This window comes from Melitaea cinxia, chromosome 21 (assembly GCF_905220565.1).
Source record: "Melitaea cinxia chromosome 21, ilMelCinx1.1, whole genome shotgun sequence".
NCBI lineage: Eukaryota > Metazoa > Arthropoda > Insecta > Lepidoptera > Nymphalidae > Melitaea > Melitaea cinxia.
The window spans coordinates 1,811,947-1,818,531 of record NC_059414.1 but is presented as its reverse complement, the minus strand read 5'-3'; positions in this window follow the sequence as shown (position 1 = coordinate 1,818,531).

The window sequence follows — 6,585 nt, the reverse complement described above, 5'->3', positions numbered from 1 at the left end:
TCACGCCATTTTTGGCGCGATCTTGGGAGTCCTATAACCAGCAGTAGACTGTATTAGGCTGAAGTGAAGTGATCCCACTGCTGGGCATTGGCCTCTTACCCCTTGTAGGAGAAGAATCAGAGTGTAATGCACCACGCTGCTCCAATGCGGGTTGGCGAATATGTTGCCTACTATGACTATCAATCGCTATCAGGTGTACATAATAGTAACCGGGAACGCCGGCTTAGCGTGCTCTCCGAGGCACGGTGGGGAGACCCACAAGGACTGCACAAACGCCTAGACTAACCAGAAAACATCTGTATGGCCAATACAAATGTTTGTCGATCGAACCCGCAACAGCGACAAACCACTGCTGTGACCGTTGCGCCAACGCGTTTAATATTTTAATGTTTTGAAAATATTTGCGCAGATTTGCACTTACCTATGCAAATGATTTTGCCCAATTAAACTCATCTCTCATACTAGAGATATATACATTTTTCTTTGCTGTCTTTACGCGTTATAAATAATGGTGTTAAACTGAATTTTTATAGTAAAATTTGTAGAATATAAATATAAAAATAAAACAACCATATTTATAATTTCACTTTAATATTCATTCAATTATTTAAATATTGACATTTAAAAATTTTTTATTTATTTTATTTAAAAACAAAATTGTAAAAGCCAATTTTTTTCTTTTAAGAGGAAAGGGTACCGGGTCTTTCTCCATACAAACGTAGTCGACTGTTTTCTCCCTGGATAATGACACTAGATCAAATATTTTTGTGACATAGAACTCTTTGCTGCCATGACCATGCCCCTATGTTTTGATTTTTTTCATATTCTTATTATCATAGGAATTAGGAGACTTCAAAAACTCGAAATATTGCATAATTTTTTGTACATTTTCAGACACTCATTAAAAAAAATATATGCATATTTTCAAAAAAATGAAAACATAGGGGCATAGCCGAAGTCTTCTTTTATTTTCTAAAAAAATTTTTTAAAAAAATTGCCATGTTTTGAGGAGAAAACAGTCGACTACGAAACACTGTTTTGGTCAAAAATTATATACCTAAAACGGTCTGAGCTGCAGTTGTCCCTTTCTTGCTTTTTGGGGGATAGGTCTGGGGGAGGGAAGGGTCAAAGCAATACGTATATACGCCAGCGAAGTGATGCCTCATAGTCGACAATTATATCGATACACTAGTGATGTTATTTTTAGTCGATATTTTCTAAAATTCGTATTAACAAAATTAAATAATTTTTCTTTTCATAACTACAATAAAACCGTATTTGTATATGCGGTTTTTATTGTAACACTGTGCAAACCTGGGCTAACGAAGGGTTTCGCTAACAAATAACAATGATAATTATGGTAAATAACTGTGTTGTTTGTTTTTGGTATCAAATTAAAGGGCTCAATACAAGGATTTCAAAAAAGTATATTATGATTATTATTACCGTAATACTAATAAAAAATACAATAAGAAAGTTTAAAAAATTAGGACTGCTCTTTCCCATGCCTATGCCAAGCAAGCTGCGAGCCGCGCTTCTTCCTCGCCTCCTAGGCGAAAAACAACTTCGGGGTTTACTCTTTCCAATATATTTTTTTATCAATTTCGGAATACTCTGTAAAAAGCTATGCATGGTCAAACATAAATAAATATAGGTACGTAGCGACTTTAGAACCTCCTCTGTTTTTTTTCATCGGTAAAAAATTGCTTAGCTGTTATCTTGACATTACTGAGGAGCAGATTATTAAATTTGGTCGAATCTATGTACCTATGCGATTCGTATTTGGACTTCGCAAATAGAATCATATTTCTGAATTGCGTAAAAAACTCAAGTGGCCCCACTAGCGTAGCATTCCTTGGAACCCCGGGAACCTTGGGGCCCTGTATCAAAATTAGTGGGGGGGCAGGCAAATGATGGGTAAAGATTTCTCACAAAAAAATGCTTTCATTGAATTAAAATAAATATTTATTGATTATAAGTTATAACTTCCTCCTAGAATAGACAATAGTGAGTGTAGTCTGCTGTAGCTGTTCCTGTTCCATCAAAATCCTTAGGTAATTTTTTATCAGTTTTAGTTTTGAAAAACATCAAGTTGATACCTCCGGAAAATTGGATGCAAGGCTATTGAATTTTATCAGTAATAATTCCATGAGTTCTTTAACCTTTTGACCGCCACGCCTAAAAATCATTCCCGTGCCCTGTACGCCAAGGCATAAAATAAACAAAAATACCTACGAAAAAAATAGTGCCGCCAAGAGTCGTTATCGAGTACCACACACAGTGACTTGTTTTTGCTGGTTTTTATGCAATAAATGACTACTTATATAATTTAGGAAGGTTTATTTTTTAATATTTTTCTTGTGTTATCTTGCACTCGTTATATATACTTACAACAACATAAATAAAAAACAAACATTACAAAAATAATCGTAGTAAAGCACAACACTATTTTCTATCGCCATGACGTCATTGTCACGACTGGACGACTACGGCGCAGCTGACCTATGGTTATGAAACTCTCTTTAGAGACGTGCTGTGTCGCACGTAAGGAAGCCGCAGGCTATATATCGATTTCGAATCGAATCGATATATACATTAAAAGTAATTTAGAAAAAAATTAACCGAATTTAAATTTGTAATTTTTTAACCGACTTCAAAAAAGGAGGAGGTTACTCAATTCGACCGATTCGATATAAAATATATTTTATATTTTTTTATTTATATTCGGGGATAACTTTGTCGTTTATGAAACGATTTTGATAATTCTTTTTTTGTTGGAAAGGAGATAACCCCGGTGTAGTACCATGCTAAGGAAACCAAGATTTTATAATGAGATCTCGAAAATCTGCATAACTTTTACTGAGTGCATCGATTTTGATGATTTTTAATTTAATCGAAAGCCGATGTTTATCATGTAGTCACATTTAAATTTCATCCAAACCGGATTACAACTTTTTGATTGATTTTTGATAATGCGTATTTACTTGACTATTTATTCGTCTACCTACGTGCATTACTTGTCGATATAATTGAAGTTAGTTTTTTTCGTTTGCCTGCAAACACAATTATTATCTTATTATATAATAGTTTATTATCTAAGGTTCATTAGAACAGTATTCCACTGTGCCCCGTTCCATAGTGCCCCATAAAGCCAACGTTTTAAACGAGTTTTATAAAAACTTAGGTTATTTTTTGAACTTCCACACAATTGTCTCAAATAGACAAAATGATTAAAATTAATGAAAAAAAATATATATCATTTACCTATTCATTAAACTTTTTTACTAAAAAGAAAGTACTTTGAAAAGAAATCTCAACTTTTGAACAAGAATAATTGTGTTTGCTCGCAAACGAAAAAAAACCGACTTCGATTACATCGACGAGTAATACAACGTAGATCGACGAAAAATAGTCAAGTAACTACGCGTTATCAAAGATTACTCAAAAAGTAGTTATCAGATCTCAATAAAATTTATATGTGACCACATGACAAACATCAGCTTTCGATTAAATTAAAAATTATTAAAATCGGTACACACAGTAAAAAGTAATTGCGGATTTTCAAGAGTTTCCCTCGATTTCTCTGGGATCCCATCATTAGATACTAGTTTCCTTATCATGGTACTAAACTAGGGATATCTTCTTTCCAACAAAAAAAGAATTATCAAAATCGGTACATCTAGTAGAAAGTTATGCGGTATAATACAACGTAGGTCGACGAAAAAAGCGTCAAGTAAAAACGCATTATTAGATATAGCTCGAAAAGTAGTTTTTAGATCTCAAATAAATTTAAACGGGACCAAATGACATACAACACCTTTCGATTAAAAAAAAAAATTGTCGAAATCGATCCACCCAGTCAAAAGTTCTGAAGTAACACACATACAAAAAATACAGTCGAATTGAGAACCTCCTCCTTTTTTGGAAGTCGGTTAAAAATGGAATATTTTTCTATTCACAGTTCCATCGTTGTCACGCTGCCATATTTCACTACGTCCTCGTTTGACGCAGGTCGCGCTGTAATTGGTCGAAGCGTTACCACACGAATTAGTTTAGAATTCAAATTTTTATCGACACTGTTCCATAGTGCCCCGTGTTCCATTGTTCCCCAACTCAGTAGTTGATCCGATGAAGCAAATTAATATAATCGGTGCGGTCGATGCCAGCCTTACTTTAAAAGAAATATTTACATGCGTTAAATATTTTTTGCTTAGGTAGCAAATAGTACTAAAACAGTACTGAGTAAGTAGCAATATTTCAAATCAAATATTTCACGACACACGACACGACATGGGTCTCAGAAAAAAAGCTTTTATGAGAGTGGGGGTTAGAGATAATATTGATGCTGCCAGATGATTTTGAGAATGAGAAAGAAAATCGTAATTTCGCTCTTAACCTTAGATTAAAAAAAATGATTTTTTTTTTATTATTTGTAATTGTATATTATTAAAATCATCGACGCCTTCCAAAATGCGACGATGTTCTAAGGCTCGTCTTGCACTTCACTAGTTTTCTCGCTATTCGCTTATGACGTCATCAGCGTGTCGTCTATACTTGACAACGGCGTCTAGAGAACGGATTAATGACTACGCGCTAGAGATGCGTCAGATTTAAGATATCAGATTTATTATGGCGATTTGATTGATTTTAGTTGATTTGATTTTTTATTAATTTGCTATTTATGTGTTAGCTGATGATAGTTTTATGTTTTTTACCTTTTGTTTTATTTAAATATCAAATTATTTATAGAAAATATAACACGTTTGAGTTGAATTTTGAATAGCTAATTGCAAAAATGACTTGTAATTATGATTTTTTTAAAATGCAATAAAGAATATATAAATCATCTATACCATTTTGACTAGCCCGTTGGCGGAGTTTGTAGTGACTACAGGTCAGCAGGTGCTTTCTGCTCCGGAGGTTATGGGTTTGATTCCCACCCCGAGTCTGGGTATAATATATATTTATTTATGTGTGTATTATTTATATGTATGCTTATCAAAAAAAAAATATAGCTATACCAGTCAGCTGTTACCTATAACACAAGCATTAAGTTGCTTACTTTAGGAACAGATGACCGTGTGTGTATGTTGTAAATATTTATTTATTTATTATTTATTTATACCTCTTGCGTCACATCCCTAGCGGTCAACTATAGACGACTTCGGCGTGCTGGACATATCATTTACGTGGAATAAGAATGCATGTTTTTATTTCAATGTTTTTCAGTACGTGTAGCTCTAAAAGACTTGTTTTTTATACTCAAATGTTGCGGGGATATTCTATTTTCATAAATGTTGAATTAAAATACTAGAAACATTTTTTTAATAATTTTATTTAATATTTTTGTGGTCCGGGTTTTTTGTCACCTATAGACGTCGCTGGCGCACAGGACTCGCGAGCCCTTGTCAAGTATAGGTGACTACGGCGGTCAAAAGGTTAATAGCTGAATAGCCGGCGCACGCACACTAACAACACGACAGTCACACATAGAAAAAACGGAGCGAAGATGGCGCGGGGCGCGGTAGCGGCATGCAGCGCGACAGAAACATTTTATTCAAATACCTATTTTTGAAAAGTCTCTTCGGTACCCTTTCCTCTTAATAATGGCACAGTTATAAATAGATTATAAATAAATAGATTGATAAAATATTTTTTTCTGTACTTTTTACTCTTACACTACGAGGAGAAACAAAGTATTGTTTATACACAAGTATACAATAATAAATAATTGTGCGCTCTTAAAACTACGTTTCATTTCAGCGATCGAAACATAAGCAAAAACAGCTAATTATATCGACGTTTCAAAGCGTAGCTTTTTTTTTGTTATACCTCACATAGTAGAATTCCCCTCAAACGTATATATTTCAAAATTTAAGTGCATAACAAAATAAAGCCTTTTACTTTTTTTTATAAATAGCTTCTGTCGGCCAATGTGATATTTTTTTTTAATTTTGCAAATAGTACCCGTGAGTAAAATATTGTACATGCATTAATTATAATAATTACACATAAGTAATAAGTTTGTAAGTTATTTTTCTTAGAAAAACAATATTATAGCAATTTGGTTCCTATAACTTTGCATTATTTTGCATTCAATTCAGTTATGTTGTTAATTAATTGACCGAATTTTAGAAATTTATAAGGATTATATATATATATATTTTTTTAATTAATAATTTATGGATATATTTATTTTACTAAAAATAAAAATGTTACATATTTGCTTTGAACGAAGAAAAGACATTTTTTTTATACCATCCTTTCTTTTATTGAGAAATAAATATCACAAACAATAAATAAATTCCGACAGTTTCGTATTTTAAAGCAGTCGTTCTGCCACTGAACTGACTATACAGACTACTATAAAACTTATACAACTCAGTAAAAATTACAAAATTATTCTTAAAAATCACACTCTATTACTACTGATATTTCGAAAAACAATATTAAGGCGACTAAATATTAAGAATTTATTAATTAAATAAATATGTTAATATTCAATCTATATTTTTTTTTTTTCAAAAATAATATAAACTAGTTTTCTTTACAATAATATTACTAACTTGAAAACATAACAACTTA